The 19,593-nt window shown below is 38.3% G+C and overlaps 1 protein-coding gene across 2 annotated transcripts in view; it reads right to left on the reverse strand.

Moving 5' to 3' along the window:
• LOC143028895 (uncharacterized) overlaps positions 1-17,542 on the reverse strand; it is a 98,444-nt gene extending 80,902 nt beyond the window's left edge. Inside the window, exon 1 of one of the 2 annotated variants that reach the window (XM_076191267.1) lies at positions 17,387-17,542. The gene's annotated coding sequence lies outside the window, so the exon portion shown is untranslated. Of the gene's footprint in view, positions 1-16,778; positions 16,935-17,386 lie in introns of those variants that run through there. The other variant, XM_076191314.1, reaches the window with a different exon arrangement.
• Positions 17,543-19,593: the final 2,051 nt, after the last annotated feature.

Here is a 19,593-nt window from a genome sequence, read left to right on the forward strand (position 1 = left end):
CCCAATCAATCCAGTGCCCATCTCTCTTGCAAAAGACCCATGACCTCCAGGAAACTGGCAACAGCCCCAGTGTGAAACGTAATTCACTCAGGGAAGCCATATTGTGTTGTCTGGGGATTGTTACTGTGGGGTATTGTAGTGCGAGGTGTTCTGTGTCCTGTGTGGTGGTTGCATCTGGGGCAGTTTGAATCTGTAGCCAGGCCTATTCTGTGCTGGTATCAGGTGGCGTCCTAAGTGCAAGAGACAGAGGGAAGAGGAGGGGGTGGAGGAGGGGAATGGGGAAGGAAAAGGAGGATGGAGGAAGAAGAGGTGGAGGAAAATGTGAGGAGGAAGGATGATGAGGAGGGGGTGGAAGAGGAGGTTGAGGAGGAAGTGGTGGAGGAGGTGAAGGAGGTGGTGGAAGGAGGAGGGAGGAGGGAGGAGGAAGAGGAAGGAGGTGGAAGGAGGAGGGAGGAGGAAGAGGAAGGAGGAGGAAGAGGAAAAGGAAGGAGGAAAAGGAAGAGGAAGGAGGAAAATTAAAGAGGAAGTGGGAGGAGGAAGGAAGGAAAGAGGATGGAAGAGGAAGAGGTCTAGGAGGTGGGAAGTAGGACAGAAGGTAGGAGAGGAGGGAGAGAAGGAAGAAGAGAAGGAAGAGAAGTGAAGAAAAATGAGGAAGGAAAGGGTGAAGAAGAAAGACTGGAAGAGATATATATAGATATATAGAGAGAGAGAGTAGAGAGAGTAGAGAGAGGAGAGGAGAGAGAGAGAAGAGGGAGGGAGAGAGGGAAGAGGGAGGGAGAGAGTGAGAGAAGAGGGAGGGAGAGAGGGATGAGGGAAGAGGGAGGGAGAGAGGGATGAGGGAAGAGGGAGGGAGAGAGGGATGAGGGAAGAGGGAGGGAGAGAGGGATGAGGGAAGAGGGAGGGAGAGAGGGATGAGGGAGGGAGGGAGAGAGGGATGAGGGAGGGAGAGAGGGATGAGGGAGGGAGGGAGGGAGGGAGGGAGAGGAGGGAGGGAGGGAGTGAGGGAGGGAGGGAGAGAGGGAAGAGGGAGGGAGAGAGGGAAGAGGGAGGGAGAGAGGGAAAGAGGACGGGGAAAGAGAACAGGGAAAGAGGAGAGGGAGAGGGGGAGAGGAGAGAGGGAGAGGGGGAGAGGAGAGAGGGAGAGGGGGAGAGGAGAGGGAGAGAGAAGACAGAGGGAGAGAGAAGACAGAGGGTAGAGAGGGAGCAGGAGGGGAGAGAGGGGGAGGGGAGAGAAAGAGAAAGAGAATAAAGTAAAGAGGAGAGTATACACACACACACACACATATATACACACACACAGTATATATATATATATATATATATATATAGAGAGAGAGAGAGAGAGAGAGAGAGAGAGAGAAAGAGAGAGAGGGGGGGGAGAGAGGGGAGAGAGGAGAGAGAGGAGAGAGAGGAGAGAGAGGAGAGGTGAGGAGAGGGAGAGAGGAGAGGTGAGGAGAGGGGGAGAGAGGAAAAGGAGAGAGAGAGCAGGAGGGGAGAGAGGATAGAGAGGGGGCAGGAGGGGAGAGAGGATAGAGAGGGAGCAGGAGGGGAGAGATGATAGAGAGGGAGCAGGAGGGGAGAGAGGAGTGAGGGAGCTGGAGGGGAGAGAGGATAGAGAGGGAGCAGGAGGGGAGAGAGGAGAGTAGGAGCAGGAGGGGAGAGAGGAGAGAGGGGCGGGGAGAGAGGGAGAGAGGTGGAGAAATAGGACAGAGATAGGGGAAGAGAAAGAGAAGGGGAGGGGAGGGGAGGGGAGGGAGGGGAGGGAAGGGAGGGGAAGGGAAGGGAGGGGAGGAGATAGAAAAAGAAATGTAGACAGAAAAAAGAAAGGCAGACAGAGAGGTAGGGGGAAGGGGAAGGGGGAGAGGGAGAGAGAGAGAGAGAGGAGAGAAAGGAAAGAGAGAGGAGAGAGAGAGGAGAGAGAGAGGAGGGAGGAGAGAAAGGAAAGAGAGAGAGAGAAGAGAAAGGGAAGGGAGAGGGCAGAGACGAGAGAAATATAAGGAGAAGGAATAGAGTATAAAGAGAGGAGGGAGGAGAGAAAGGAAAGAGAGAGAGAGAGAGAGAGAGAGAGAGAGAGACAGAGGGAAGAAAGGAGAGAGAGAGAGAGAGAGAGAGAGAGAGAGAGAGAGAGAGAGAGAGAGAGAGAGAGAGAGAGAGAGAGAGAGAGAGAGAGAGAGAGAGAGAGAGAGAGAGAGAGGAAAAACAGAGGAGAGAGAAAAGAGAGAAAAGTGAGGAGAGAAAAGAGAAGAGAGATAAGAGAGATAAGAGAGATAAGAGAGAAAAGAGAGGAGAAGGCAAGGAGAAAGAGGAGTGAGGAGAGAAAAGAAAGGGGGAGAAGAGAAAAGAGAGAGGGGAGAAGAGAAAAAGAGAGGGGGAGAAGAGAGGAGAGGGAGAAAGAGAGGTTCAAGGGGAGAAGAATTAAAAGAAGTATCTGAAAAAGAAAAAGAATTAGAAGAATTAAAAGAAGAATTAGAAGATTTTGAAGAAGAATTTGAAGAAAAATAATTAAATTAGAATAATTAAACCAGAATAAAAAATATTCGAAAAATAATTAAATTAGAAAAATTAGAAAAAGCAGCAGCAGCAAGAAAATGAATGGGGAGATGGGAAGAAGCAGGGAGGTTTCAGGAGCAGAAAGCATAGAAGAGGGGTTGAGTGAACTGGCATGGGATGACAATGATATAAGGACTAAGGATGGGCAGGGAGACTAGGATAAGGGAGGTAGGGCTGGGGAGGTGTTAGTAGGACAGGGGTAGGGATGGATTGGGAATGTAAGGCGACAGAGGACTGGGGAGAGAAGTGAGGAAGTACAGAGAGGGAAAATGTGAGGATAGGACTCAAGGGTAGGACACAAGAGGATGGCAAAGGGAGGACAAAAGTGGATAGGGTTGGGTGGAAGGAAGAAGGGGTTGAGAGGATGAGATGAGGTGATGAGAGGGAGAGAGGTCATGGGGTGATGGGAGGTCACAGACAGGCAGGAGAAGAGCACTGGAGGACAGGGGGTCACAGACAGGCAGGAGAAGAGCACTGGAGGATGGTAGAAGGGCATGGCAGGGCTGAAGAAGAGCATGAGAAAATGGATAGAAAGAATGCAAGGATGGGAGAACATGGGAAAAGGGCACAGAAGGAAAGAAGGGGAAAGGAGAAGGGTATGGGAGGGCAGAAGAGGACTGGAAAGGTCTGGGCGGGGGAAAAGAGGGAGAAGAACTGGGGAGAGGAGGGGAGGGGGAAAGAGGGGAAAGACTGGAGAAGGAAGGGGAAGGGGAATGGGAAGGGAAAGAGGAAAAGGGGGAGGAGGAGGGAAAGAGAAAGAAAGTATGAGGCGATTGATAAACTAAAGCTTACCAACCTGGAGGATTTGGATGGAGATTCTGCTTCCTTTATTTTTAAAAGCCAGGATATTTTGGTTAAGACAGAGGCACCTTCTCTGGGGCCATACTTTAACTTTTTTTTTTCAACTATGGTAATTTTGGTTAAAGTAATGAAGAGAGATGAGAGTGAGAGAGGAAAGAAGAGATAGAGCAGAGTGAGAAAGAGAGAGTGAGCAAGCAAGGGGGGAAGTAGGGAGAGGGAGGGAGAGGGAGATATAGAGAGGGGGTGGAGAGAGGGAGGGAGAGGGAAAGACATATAGATAGTAAAGGTGAGAGTGTAAGTAGAAGTGAGAGAGTGAGTAGTGTGAATAGAGGAGAGTGAGCAGAGAAGAGTGACTAGAGCAGAGGAGAGTAAAATAGAGCAAGTAGAGGAGAGTAAAATAGAGCAAGTAGAGGAGAGAGAGGAGAGTGAGTAGAGAAGGAAAATGGAGGAAGGACTTGGCAGATAACTGATGTCAATTTCAAGAGGAAAAACATCGAATTGAAACAAATTCCCTTTCTTAATCCAAACTGGTTATCTGCCAAAATCTCTCTTGTGTTTACCTAGTTGTATCTTATGGGAAGGGGAGCTATGCTAGTGGTGTCCCATCTTTGTATTTCAGTGTCTAATTTGCTCTTAAAATTCATGTACAGCTTTTGCACACACTATTGTTTTATCCAGTTTGTTCCAGATATCCATCATTCTATGGAAAACTTTTTTTTCAAGTCTCTTCTATAACTATCCTTTTTGAGTTTTTCATGTCCCCTTGTATGTCTCTTATCCAAATTTAAAAGTCCTCTCTATCAAGGACTTCCATGCCTTTCTGGATTCTGCAGATGGTCAGCAGATTGCCTCTTTCTCTTCTTTGCTCCAGTCAGTAATTTCAATTTGGCCAGTCTCTCCTGATATGACAGGTCTGAAAAGGTTTGGGCCATTTCTGTGGCTGCTCTCTGGATTCTTTAAATTTTCTTTATATTCTTTTTGGTACTGGGTGACCGGTGTCAATCCATACTCTAGTCTAGGCCTTATCAGTGTGCCCAGTATTTTTCTTTAACCATTTCTTTGTTTAAATAGATAAAAGCCACTTTCATTGATCTTAGCAAGTTGTACGAGTCTCCAACAACCTTGTTTATCTGTTTATAAGGGGACATGTCATTTGAGATAATTACTCCCAGGTCTTTTTCAGATCCCACTTTCTTTACTTCCTTTCTTCCAATTTTATATTGTCCTACATACATATACCAAGGCTTTTTCCCCCTTACAAGGGAGGTAGCCAAAAAGAAAAAGGCATAAAATCATTCCCACCCATCCCATCCCTGAAATACACTCCACTCCCCTCCACCCTCCCTCTTATCTTAGCACCTCCTGGATGACAGGTCATCCTTGCACCTTGTCCACTGCCCTAGGTCAGAAGCAGTGTCGTAAGACACAGCACATCCACAGCAAGGCCGCTTCATTAAATCAGCAACCCCCCCTCTCCGTCCCCCCATACATAAAAGGAGATGGGGAGAAATCCCTTCGGGCTGCGTCAAATTTTGCTCACACATACTACCTCACCCCCCATCTATTAGCCTTGAGTAAAAGCAAATCAAGTAGTGGTACATGATCTTCTGTGTCTAAGGCCAAATTGTTTTACATACATTTACCAAAGGATTTTTCCCCCTTATAAGAGGGCATAAAAACCATTCCCACCCCTTCCATCCTCATCACACTCCACTCACCTCCACCCTCTATGCATCTCGCCTACTGCCCTGGGTCAGAAGCAGTGTCACAAGACACAGCACATCCACAGCAAGGCCTCTTCATTAAACTGGCAAACCCCCCCCCCTCTCCATCCCTCATGCAGAAAAGGAAAGGGGGAGAAATCCCTTTGGGTTATGTCAAATTATTTCTCACATATTCCCTCACCCCCATCCCCCACCCATTCCACCACATGCATCACATCATCCATATATAACCATTCTCCATTCACCCTTATCTTCTGTCCTCTCCCGTCCTTCTCAACCGACATTCCCCTTTTACCCCCATCCATCCATCTCATCCTAGGTCGGTCCCTCATGTTCACTCCTTCCACAACTCTTTTTCTAGTCTTTCTTCACTCATTCTTTCCATGTGTCCAAACCATCCTAATACTCATCCACCCTATCTCCCAACTCACTTTCCACCCCCGTTCTCCTCCTCACCTCATTTTTCACTATCTAGCCTAGTAACCCCCATCATACTTCTCAGACACCTCATCTCAAACACATTCAAACTCCTTCTTTCTTTCTCTCTTATGTTCCATGTCTCTGCTCCATACATTGCTCTTGGCACAATCACTCTTTCATACAATCTCCTTTTAGCATCCATTCCCAAATATCTATTTCTCATTACACTTCTTAATCCCCCAAGGCATTTACTCACTTCTCTCAATCTACATTCTAACTCCGCCTCCACTCCCTTTCCTGCCACATTTGCACCCAAGTATCTAAAACTATCCACTTCCTTCAGTTTCTCTCCCTTAATACTCACTTCCAATCTGCTGCCACTTTCTCCCCTTGTACATCTCATCACCTTACTTTTACCCACATTTATCTTCAACTTCCTTCTTTCACACACTCTCCCAAACTCTGTCATTAACTTCCTCAATCCCTCCTCTAAACATGCTACAAGTACAGTGTCATCTGCAAATAACAGCTGGCATATCTCCCACTTTCCTCCATTTTCTTTAACCATTTCCAATCCCTGACCCACTACCCTTGCATTTACCTCTCACACCACCCCATCCATGTATAAATTGAACAGCCAGGGTGACATAATACATCCCTGATGAAGTCCCACCTTTACCTCAAACCATTCACTCTCTCCATTTCTAATCCTGACAAGCTCTACTACTCTCGCAAAAACTCTTGACAGCTAAAAGCTTTCCTCCTATCCCGTATATCTGCAATACCTTCCACAGTGCCTTTCTGTCTACCCTATCATAAGCCTTTTCCAATTCCATAAAAAAAAATCCTTACCTTTTCCAATAGCTTTTTCACATATCTGTTTTACCACAAAAATCTGATCTACACAACCCCTATCTGTCCTAAACCAACACTGTTCCTCACCAATTACTCTCTCTGTTCCTTTCCTAATCCTCTCAATCAAGACCCTCCCATGAGCCTTCCCAACTACACTTAACAAGCTGATCCCTCTAAAACTACTACACTCACACTTGTCCCCTTTTCCCTTGTAAAGTGAAACTATACAGGACTTTACCCTCTCTTAAACAAACATTAAATAATCTCACCAGCCAGTCCACCATCACTGTCCCTTTTTTCAGACATTCTGCATGACATCCATTCAACCCAGGTGCCTTACCTGCTCTCATCATCTTGTTTTGGATTCAGTATATTACTTTCTTCCAGATGTTTAATCCATCTACTTTTGATAACTTTTTCATATATTTTTGCTACTGTACTTGTCAAGGAGACCAGTCTATAGCTTGATTTTCCTTGCCCCCCCCTCCCCCCATTATATAGATTGGTACAATATTTGCATTTTTTTCAATCTTGTGGTCCCTTTCCTTTTTTGAGCGAGTAATCAATTATCTTATATATTTTGTCCATTAGTTCATCTATACATTCTTTTAATATCCAATTTGCAATTCCATCCTGACTGTGATTATCTGATGTCAAGGTTTATTATTTGGTCCCTTATTTCCTTTTGCATTACAGTTATTTCTTTCACTGAGGGGGATCTTTCTGTCCTTCATCCCAATTTTGTGTACTTTTGATTGTGAATACAATTTAAAATGTTTGCTCATAATTTCAGCCATTTCTACATCTTCTATATATTATCATTCCCTTGAGGCAGTTTCACTATTTCTCGTTTATCTTTTAGTTTACCATTCACTTAACTGTAGAATAGTTTAGATTGGTCCTTGCATTTTTCTTGTCTTTTTCATAGTTTCTCTTTTCTTACCTCCATATTTTTACATATTCAAACTAAGAAATGAATCATTTCTTAGTTTGATATATATTTGCCACATACTCTATTTTTTTTTTTCATCTTTTCCAAGCTTTGTCTCTTCTATCTTTAGCCTCGCTACAATTTTTGTTGCACCAGCAGATAATGTACACCCTTTCTTGCTTCTGCTTTGGCACATATTTGTCTATTCCCTCTTTATAAATATCTTTTATGTTTCATTTCTCTTCCATCTTTATTTCTTCATTTAAGAAGTTTTCCCAATTTACATTTTGAAAGAATTTTCAGTTTCTCAAATTCCATTTTGTTGTACATTAGTCTTCCCTCTCTCTTTCTGTGTGTGTGTGTATTTACCTAGTTGTATTTTACGGGAAGGGGAGCTATGCTCGTGGTGTCCCGTCTTCATATCTCATTTTATCTAAACTATTTTTAAATTCATGTATTGTTTTTGCACACACCACTTTCTCATCTAACTTGTTCCAACTGTCTATTACTCTGTGAGGAAAGCTGTTCTTTTTCAGATCTCTTCTATAGCTGTCTTTTTTTATTTTCTTTCCATGTCCTCTTGTATTTCTATCATCCCATTTTATGAGATTCTATCAGTAATTTCTATGCCTTTCATGATTCTGTAAATAGCTATCAAATCTCCTCTCTCTCTTCTTTGCTCTAGTGTCTGTAGTTCAAGTTTTGCTAGTCTCTCTTCATATGATAGTTTTGAGAGTGTTGGTGCCAATTTTGTAATTGCTCTTTGTATTCTTTCAAGTTTTTTTATACATTTTTTTGTACTTGGTGACCATATCGTTGCTGCATATTCCAGTCTTGGTCTTATCAGGGTGATTAGAATTTTCTTCACCATTTCTTCATCCAGGTATGTAAATGCAACTTTGATTGTTCTTATTAAATTATAGGTTTCTCCAAAAATCTTATTAATATGTTTCTCAGGTGACATATTATTCATAACAATGACTCCCAGGTCCTTCTCATTTTCTACTTTTTTTATTCCTTCTTCTCCCAATTTATATGATCCTGTTATTCTGTTTTTGCTTTTTCCAAATTCCATTATACTACACTTTTTTGTATTGAACTCCATCTCCCACTTCCTACTCCATTCCCATACTTTATTTAGATCACTCTGTAGTGATTCACAATCTTCTTCCGTGTTCACTCTTTTCAGTAGTTTTGCATCATCTGCAAAGAAGCTCATATAGCTTTCAATTCCTTCATCCATATCATTAATATATATAGCAAACATTATTGGGGCCAGAACTGTTACTTGCGGAACACCGCTTATTATTTCATCCCATTTTGAGTGTTTGTCTCTTATCACTACTCTCATTTTCCTTTCTTGCAAAAAGTCTTCCATCCAATTAAGCAGTTTGCCCTGTATTCCTCCTTCAGTTTCTAATTTCTTAAGTAACTTCTTATGTGGTACTTTGTCAAAAGCTTTTTTTAGGTCTAGAAATGCACAATCAGCCCATCCATCTCTTTCTTGTATTATATCTATTAGCCTTGAATAGAAACATATTAAATTGGTGACGCATGATCGTCCTTGTCTGAATCCAAATTGCCTTGGATTTAACACGTTTTTTTCTAAATATTTTACCCATCTACTTTTGACAATTCTTTCACAAATTTTTGCTATAGTACTTGTTAGAGAGACTGGTCTATAGTTAGTAGGGTCTTCTTTATTTCCTCCTTTATATATAGGTACTATATTTGCTTTTTTCCAATCTTCTGGAACTTTTCCTTCTTTCAAGGAACTGTTTATTATGCTATGTATTTTGTCTGCCAGTTCATTCCTGCATTCTTTCAAAATCCAGTTTGCTATTTCATCTGGTCCATGTGATTTTCTGATATCAAGATTACTCAAGTGTTTCAATATTTCATTCTTTGTTACTTCTATTTCTTTCATGGGAGGGACTTTCTCTTTCCATTCGATCTCTTCAGGTTGTATGTTCTCCCTTGTAAACACTGATTTAAAATGTTTGTTCATAATTTCCGCCATTTCAATTTCCTCTGTGTATTCAACTCCTCCTTGTCTTAATTTCTCCAAGTCTTGTTTGTTTTTCAATTTGTTGTTTACAAATCTGTAAAATAGTTTTGGTTGATCTTTACACTTTTCTATGACATCTTTTTCATATTTTCTCTTTTCCTCTCTGCACGTTTGTACATATTCATTTCTATAACAAGTATATATTTTCCATTTTTCAGGCCTTCTGTCTTTTTTCCATCTGGTCCAAGCTTTGTCTTTGTCTTTTAACTCCATACAAATTTTATTGTACCAGCATTTTACATATTCTTTTTCTTGTTTTTGTCTTGGGACATACTTTTCCACTCCTTTTTTGTAAATTTTTGTCAAAATATTCCATTTCTCTTCCACTGTTGTTTCTCTTTTGTATATTTCTTCCCAGTTTTCTTTTGGAAAGAGTTCTCTTATTTTATCAAAGTTTGTTTTTTCATACATCATTCTTCCTTTTCTGTATTGTTCATTTCTTTTCATGTATTTTTCTTCATTTAGTTCCAGTTCAATCAATATGTGGTCACTTTTACTTACTGGTGTTTTATATTCAATCTTGTCCACTATTCTAGGTTCAGATGTAATTATTAGGTCTAGTCTCAATGGTTCTTCCTCATTTCTATACCTAGTGTTCTCCTGTACCCACTGTGTCATTGTATTGTCAGTAATCATCTCAAGTAGAGCGTTTCCCCATGAGCCATCTCCACCCTTTACTGTCATCTCTTCCCAGCAGATTTCTTTGCAATTAAAGTCGCCCATCATAACTTTTCTTCCTCCATCTTCCATTATCTTATTTAATGTCTTTGTGTCCTCTAACATACTTTTATGTTCACTCTTCCCACGAGGCTGTTTTCGGAGGCACATAATTTATCACAAACTTTCTGCTCTTCTTATCTCTGTCTTCCACTTCAATCATAATCATCTCTACTGTATTCTTTCCATATGTGACACACCTCACGTTTATATCCTTCTTAGTCAGGAACATAACTCCACCCCCTTGCTTTGTCTCTCTGTTTCTAATCCAATAATTATATGCATCATGTCCTACACTGTTGGGTGGTAGTGGACCTTTTAATTTTGTTTCTACAATTCCCATTATGTCTGGTTCTTTTTCCTTCAAATAATCATTCAGCTCATTCAATCCTGTTATTAATCCATCTATGTTTGTGTAAGACACTCTTAGTTTTCTGCCACTTCCATTGTGTTCTCTGTTTCCCTTTTGTTTTTCTCTTGTATGTCGAATTTCCTTAGTTTCATATTCACTACTCTCCAATAGAATCTCTCTTTTTCTGACTCTGTTTTTTTCCTTAGCTTCAAGTCTTTTCTCTTTTTCTTCCTCTTTTTCCTCTTTATTCATTTCCCTTTTTATCCATACCTTTTTATATTGTTCACTTGTTGCTAGTTTCCCCGTTTTGGATAAGATATTCTCTGCCGTCGTTTGTGACCTGAATTTAATCTTAATTGGTCTGGTCTTATCTGTACTATACTTTCCGAATCTGAACTTCTCTTCGATTTGTTTCATTATTTCTGGTTCATCTTCCTGAACTAATTGTAGTAAACTGCTTACTTTTTCATTTTCCTCTTTGATTCTTGAGGTTCTATCTGGGTTATATTTCTCTTCCATTCCTAATATAATTATACATTTCTTTTTGTCTGCTAAGTCTCTTACAATATTCTCCTTCTGTCTCATCACTTTGATAACTGAGTCTTCAGTTTGTTCTTTCATTTGCTGTTTAATTATATCAGTAAATGCAACTTTACTGTTTTCTTGGATTGTCTTCCAACCCTTAGCTTCTTTAGCTATGGCCTCTTTGTTTTCTTTATTATTCCTCTTTAATTCTTCATTCTCCTCTTTTACTTCTTTTAACTGTCTTTTTAGTTCTTCTATTTCCTTAATTAAGTTTTTGTTTGCCCTCTCTAGTGCTTCCAATCTTTCAACCATTTTTGACATTCTACCGAACCTACTCTCCCAATGTTCAGTCATTTGTTCAAGTTTTTCTTCAAGTCTTGCCAGTCGGGGGAGGTTGGTATCCTCCCCCCTCCTCCTTAAATACATGGAAATTATTATCCTCACCTTCTATTGTACTACTCATATCTATGTTTCTAATCTTTACATTTTTGTTAGACCCTTCATTGTCACTAAACTGGTCCGGCCCCCTTTTGTTTACATGGCGTCTGCCTGCCTCAACCAAGTCCTCTCCTTCCTCATTTCCTTCCATTTCCCTCAGTAATCCCTCCCCTTCTCCTTTTTCCTCACTTTCCCACTACACCACGAGCAATCCCCCTGTAAATACAATAGGTACTTCCTTTGCTTTGGGATCCACGAAATTTCACTTTTTCTTCAGAACGTCTTCTAAGCCGTCCGTTCGTTGAAGTGTGTGTGTGTGTGTGTGTGTATATGTGTGTGCATATACATGTGTATGCATACATGTGTATTTACCTAGTTGTATTTACCTAGTATTTTGCGGGAAGGGGAGCTACGCCTTTGTATCTCGCAGTGTCTAGTTTGCTCTTAAACTCATGAATGGTTTTTGCGCACATTATTTCATTGTCCAGTTTGTTCCAAGTGTCCACCACTCTATGGAAAAATGTTTTTCTTCAGATCTCTTCTGTAGCTGTTTTTTTTCTTTTCATGTCCTCTTGTGCTTCTCTTGTCCCAGTTTAACAAGTCCTCTCTATCGAGTATTTCTGTGCCCTTTATGATTCTGTAGATAGTCAGGTCACCTCTCTCTCTTCTTTGTGTGTGTGTGTGTGTGTGTGTGTGTGTGTGTGTGTGTGTGTGTGTGTGTGTGTGTGTGTGTGTGTGTGTGTGTGTGTGTGTGTGTGTGTGTGTGTGTGTGTATTTACCTAGTTGTATTTTATGGGAAGAGAGCAATGCTCATAGTGATCTGTCTTTCTTCTTTCAGCATTTTGTTTGTTCTTAAACTCCTATATAGTTTTTGCACTCATTGTTTCCTCATCCAATTTATTCCAGACATCTATCACTCTGTGTGGGAAACTATTCTTTTTCAGATCTTTTCTATAACTATCCTTATAAGTTTCTTTCCATGTCTTCTTGTTTTTCTTTTATCCCACTTTAGTAAAGCATCTCTATTAAGGACTTCCATCCCTTTCATAATTCTGTAGATGGTCAGTAGATCTCCTCTTTCTCTTCTTTGTTCCAGGGTTGGTAGTTCCAGTTTGGACAATCTTTGTATGTCAGTTTGGAGGGTGTTGGTGCCATCTTTGATGTTGCTCTTTGAATTCTTTCTAATTTCTTTATATTCTTTTTAGTACCGGCTGTCCATAGTGTCACAGCATACTCCAATCTTGGTCTTATCAATGAACTAATATTTTATTTTATTTTCTTTACCATTTCTTCATCCAAGTAGTCAAAGGCCACTTTCACTGATCTTAATAAATTGAAGTATTCTCCAACTATTTTGTTGACATGTTTGTCTGATGACATGTCATTGCTGTTAATTACTCCTAGGACCCTTTCCAAGTTAACTTTTTTAACTTCCTTTGTACCAATTTTATATTGTCCTAATATTCTATTTTTACTCCTTCCAAACTCCATTACACTACATTTCATGATGTTGAAGTTCACTTCACACTTTTGACTCCATTCCCAGAACCGTATCCAGGTCTTTTTTCTAATGATTTACAATCTTCCTGTGTACTCTCAAAGGATTACAAAGGCGGAGCATACCGACAGGAGACCTTTTGATCCATATCTAGGTCGGATGCGAAAAAAAAAAAATCATATTAATAATAAAATAATAAATAAAAACTATGATAATGTAAATAACAAATAAAATACATAAATAAATGCATAGGTATAGTTAAGTAATAAACAAACAGGTAAATAGTAAATAATAATAAATTGACATATAACTAATAATAAATAAAAATCAGACAGACAAATGATAACAAAACAAAAACAAATAATATAAGATAAATTATAATCATTACAGCATCTTACTTAGGTATTTATCTAAATGATTCTTAAAGCTTTGAACTGAACTACATTGCACTACCTGTGCAGGAAATTTATTCCATTCATTAACTACACGGTTGGCAAAGTTGTTTCTACCTACTTCCAAATTGAATCTATTTCCGGACAGTTTGAGACCATTGTTTCTTGTCTGATTCTCATTCAATGTAAAAATTTGGTCACTTTTGATGTTGTCAATTCCCTTTAGAATTTTAAAGACCTGTATCAAGTCACCTCTGAGTCTACGCTTTTTTAGGGAAAACAGATTCATATGTTTTAGTCGATTTTCGTATGATTGATTTTTGATATTTGGAATCAGTTTTGTGGCTCGCCGTTGTACTCTTTCCAATCTGTCAATGTCTTTAATGAGATTCGGTGACCATACGGAAACAGCATATTCCAAATGTGGACGAACTAATGATTTATATAGCTTGTTAATGAGTGATGGACTTTTGAAATCAAAAGATCGTGCAATGAGTCCTAGAATCTTATTCGCTTTCTCAGAGGCTGAAATACACTGCTTGGATGATTTGAGGTCGTTACTGATAATTACGCAGAGATCTTTTTCACTATCCACTTTTGTTAACGAATTTCCAAATAACTTGTAATCGTACTTACCATTATTTTTAGTAGTTTTGCATCATCTGCAAAGTTCATATAACATTCCACACCTTCATCCATGTCATTTATATACATATATGGCAAACATTATTGGAGTCAATACAGAACCTTATGACTACACTTTCATTTCTTCCCAGGTCAAGTTCTTGTCTCTAAGTAGCACCCTCTTTTTTTCTCCCGTTCAATTCTTCCATCCATTCCAATAACTTTCCTTGTACTCCACCAATTTAGATTTTTCTTAGTAGCTTTTTGTGTGGTACTTTATCAAATGCTTTTTGTAGATCTAAGAAGGCACAATCTGCCCATCCATCCCTTTCTTGCATTATTTCTATTAGCCTAGAGTAAAAGCAAATCAAGTTTGTGGCACATGATCTTCCACGTCTAAATCCAAATTGTTTTGGATTTAGTATATTATTCTCTTCCAAATGTTTAATCCATTTACTTTTGATAACTTTTTCACATTTTTGCTATTCTGCCTGCAAGGGAGACAGGTCTATAGTTAGTTGGATTTTCCTTGTCCCCTCCTTTGTATATTGGTACAATATTTGCATTTTTCCAATCTTATGGTACCTTTACTTCTTTGTGTGCAAATAAAGTATCTTGTGTATTTTGTCCATTAGTATATACATTCTTCTAATAACCAATATGCAATTCAATCTGCCCCATATGATTTTTTTCTTTTCTGTTCTCTTCTTTCCTTCTGTGTCACAGTTATTTCTTTCATTGGGGAGACCTTTCTGTCTTTCCACCCAATTTTGTGTACTTTTAATTGTGAATACAGATTTAAAATATTTGTTCATAATTTCAGCCATTTCTACATCATCTACATATTCATTACTCCCTAGATGCAGTTTCACCATTTCATGTTTATCTTTTAGTTTGTCATTCACATATCTATACAATAGTTTAGGTTGGTCCTTGCATTTTTCTATTATGTCCTTTTCATAGTTTCTCTTTTCTTCCCTGTCCACTCCTTTGTGTGTGCATACATGTGTATGGCTGTGCATGAGCGTGTACATGCATACATGTGGATATGTAATAATCTAATTGCAATAAACAGAAAAGGAGCAATGCTTATGGTGTCCTGTCTTTTATTGACCAGCTATATATATATATATATATATATATATATATATATATATATATATATATATATATATATATATACATATATATATACATATATATACATATATACACACACACACATAATGCACATACATATATACACACAAATATACAGTGAAGGCATGTGTCTGTATTTACCTAGTTTTTTGTGTGTGTGTGTGTGTGTGTGTGTGTGTGTGTGTGTGTGTGTGTGTGTGTGTGTGTGTGTGTGTGTGTGTGTGTGTGTGTGTGTGTGTGTGTGTGTGTGTGTGTGTGTGTGTGTGTCAGGACTCATGCATGTTTGAGTATGCATGTGAATTCATATACATGCACATGGATATGTAAAATAACCACAGAAGGGAAACATGTAGACAATAAGTACTTTCATATATTACATCTTCAGACTATTTAGTCTGAAGATGTAATATATGAAAGTACTTACTGTCTACAAGTTTCCCTTCTCCTGTGGTTATTTTGCATTCTTGTATCATAGTGATGTGATTGCTTGCAAATATGCACATGTATATGTATATACATATGCATCCTAATGTGTGTGTGTGTGTGTGTGTCAAGATTCATGCACATGTGAGTATGCATGTGAATGTATGTGTATATATATATGTATACACATGTGTATATATATATGTATACACATGTGTATATATGTGCATTATGTATATATACATATGGATGCACATATGTGTGTGTGTGTGTGTCAAGATTCATGCACATGTGAATGTATATGCACATATGTGTATACATGTCATAGCATTACCCATAGATCGGACCTACGAGCTCTGAGCTCTCTTCCAGGAGGGAAATAGCTGTCGATCACGAGTCGAACACGTGATCCAAAAAGACCAAGTGAATACAAGTGAATGTGCATTATGTATATATACATATGTATGCACATGTGTGTGTGTGTGTGTTTATTTACCTAGTTGTATTACATGGGAAGGGAGCTATGCTCGTGGTGACTCATCTTTGTATCTTTTCAGCATCAATTTTTTATTAAAATCTTGAATAGTATTTGCACACACTGTTTCTTTATCTAGTTATTCCAGATATCCAACACTCTGTGTGGGAAGCTATTCTTTTTCCGATCTCTTCTATAGTTATCCATTTTGAGTTTCTTTTGATGACCTCTAGTTTTTCAATTGTCCTTTTTTAGTAAATCATTCCTATAAAGGATTTCCATTCCTTTCATGATTCTAAATATAGTCAGTAGATCATCTCTTTCTCTTCTCTGCTCCAGTGTTGGTAGTTTCAATTTTCGATAATATTTGTGTGTGTGTGTGTGTGTGTGTGTGTGTGTGTGTGTGTGTGTATGTGTGTGTGAGAACTTCAGTTTTACCTAATTGAAATATACTGAAAAAGAGCTCTGCTTGCACTTGTGTATCTCCATCAATCAAATTTAAATGTATTACTCATAAATAATTAAAGAAAATTATTTTCCAATGCATGTGAATGAACTGTTCATGATGAACCACATTAATGATCAATTTTAACCCTAACCTAACATTGTTTTTTGACAATAAAGCAACTACTAAATCAAATTATCAATAAAGTGTATTCCTATCCTATACACGACCACATTCAGAAGTTATGAAATCCATATACTTCATAATTCGTGAACTTGTTCAGTAACAAATGCTCCCCGCTAACTCGCCAATCCAGTTTCCAAAATCAATTCAAACAAAAGCAACTACAAAAGATAACAAATATTAACAACTGTTACAATTTTTTAATTCACTGTCTTACCACAATTATGAAATAGTGGCATGTTATATTGCGTTCAATCTTGTGAACTTGCAGGGCTGATGCCGATGGACTAGTACGGGCACATCACGTGTAATTGTTTATTCCAGTCCTGTCGACGTGACCATCACAAGCAACCACCCAACCCACTCGCTCCTTTTCCATCACTTATGACATCCAAAACATAGGTCATGCGTAACAATAGTAAAAAATGCTTTACCGGATTTCAATTAATCTTAGAAATTTGCGACATAATTATAAGTCGCCTGATTTGTCCCTTCGACTTTCACTGCTTATATGTCCTTCTTGCCCTCAGGCTCAAAATGGCGTCTGTTACAGACAGCAATGTATACATACTAGTTACTTTCTACTCTTTCATTCGCCAGAACTCCACCAGTCACATGCTACAATAAACCACCCTTGAAAGTTCACATTGAACAAAAAACAAAACTTAAACATGACCAAATAGAGCAAAGACATGCCTACTAATTCTTGTTTACAGTTTGGTGTTTCGGCTACTTCAGCGTTTGGCTTGCATATATTCATAGCATCTTTTGCTCTCTTAATATTACCTTGATCTGCATCAACACACAATCTTTTGATTCACTTACCGTACAAAGTAAATGATCAGAGAAATCCTATCATTCTTTCTTCTTCGATAAACACGGTCACAACTTAACTACAAACTGTTCGGAACGAAGATTTACACTGTTCCAATGTTACCTTCGTGGCAATTTATTTTTTCTTCACTGTACTACACTAATATAAATAAGATTAATTCTTAGAAATATAAATATACTGCAGTATTAATGTTGTTAGTTATTATGTAGCTCGTTTTATTATTTCAACCATATATATATTTTACAAGCCTTTGTTCTACATACCGAGCAGGGAGGAAGAGAATTATCGAATTTTCCTTCCGTTTTCTATACCGATTACAGAATTCATTTTCTCTCGCATAAACAAGTAGAACTATACTATTAATGGCCGACAAAAGGGCCTGTTTATATATATATATCACATGCACAAAATATAATTAAAATATCATGATTGACACACAGCTTTAGATAGATATTGTGTATGAATGGAAGAGCAAACAGAGTATAATTAATTAAAAAAACGAGAAGAAAAGGGTACTAACGTATATACAGCAAAGTACGTGACTGGGACTACGTAGGCCTGCGGAATGCTTACTTGTGTTATTTCCCGATCGATATTTTGCAGTCATGCATCACGGTGACTAAATAAATTCGCGTTGGCATAATTATGTCTCCCTCTCGTCAGATGGGCGACATTTTAAGAAAGAAGTGTTACAAATATAAACCAACACTATCGTGAACATCACTGTAATTGCAAATGCTATATAACATTATATATTCTACCACAGGTATCTTAGGTCTCGAATCAATTCTCCTGTTTCATTTTTTAACCGTTCTGACCACACCACCAAAATGGTTTTACATATAAAACGTCAATACCACTTTTGACTGACGGGGCCTGCTGTGCGGGGGTTATGCCTCATTGCATTATTTTACATCCAAGCAGTTTTGCGAGATCAGAATAACCATTTAGGTTGAAATAGAAGATGAATGAATTTTCCTTGTTTGTGGTTGTTCTGCGTGTGTTACTTGATTACTGCCCTAAAGGAAATGGTGGACTTTGATGAAATAATAATAATAATAATAATAATAATAATAATAATAATAATAATAATGATGATGATGATGATGATGATGATGATGATGATGATGATGATGATGATGATGATTATGATGATGATGATGATGATGATGATGATGATGATGATGATGATGATGATGATGATGATGATGATGATGATAATAATAATAATAATAATAATAATAATAATAATAATAATAATAATAATAATAATAATAATAATAACAAAAGTAATAATAATGATAATAATAACACATAACTAATAAAATATTTCATAGAACAAAGTTATCATACCATCCCGCGCCTTTTCTATAACCAGAAAATCACAATAATTTGTTTTGGATTTAAAATACCTGATATAATTCCTAATTGCGATGAAACTAGTCCAAAACATCCTTATTATATTCCCAAATATGATGTCTGCATATGCGTGCACTGGTGCACATGTATGCTGGTAAAATTTGTATGTCTTATCTGTACATTTGGCTTTTTTCCCTCCACATGTGTCGTTTTGTGAGTGCATCACCTCATTTCCACACACATCTGTGTACCTCAATTTACATTTTTTTCGGTGTGACTTCAGAAAGTTATATATATATATATATAAATATATATATATATATATATATATATATATATATATATATATATATATATATATATATATATATATATATATATATAACACTTTTCAGAATTTCTGTCGTCGTACTCAAATTCTTCATGTAATAATCTTTGTATTGGGTCTAAACTTCGTCAGATCGTCCTAAGTACTCGTTTTGGACCTGGTTTTCGGTGTCTTAGATCTCTTCTCCTTTCCCCAACTAATGTCGTAATCTTTGCAGACATTTTCATGTCTAGCTGTATGCTCGTTCACCTCGGATTTCATACCACTATTGTATATTCTCTTTTCAGTCTTCGATACTCTTTAGTATGTTCGTTTTAACTTGGCATCTGTTAGGGTACAATGCATTACTAACATTTGGGTGTAACCATTATGGTGAAATACTGAGAAAGGCATAAATACATACATACATATACCAAAGGATTTTCCCCCTTATAAGGGAGGTACAGTAGAAAAAAAAAACATAAAAACCACTCCCACCCATTCCATCCTCATCACACTCCACTCCCCTCC

Source organism: Oratosquilla oratoria, chromosome 1, assembly GCF_046742065.1.
Source record: "Oratosquilla oratoria isolate Oo_2021 chromosome 1, ASM4674206v1, whole genome shotgun sequence".
In the NCBI taxonomy this organism is placed as follows: Eukaryota; Metazoa; Arthropoda; class Malacostraca; order Stomatopoda; family Squillidae; genus Oratosquilla; species Oratosquilla oratoria.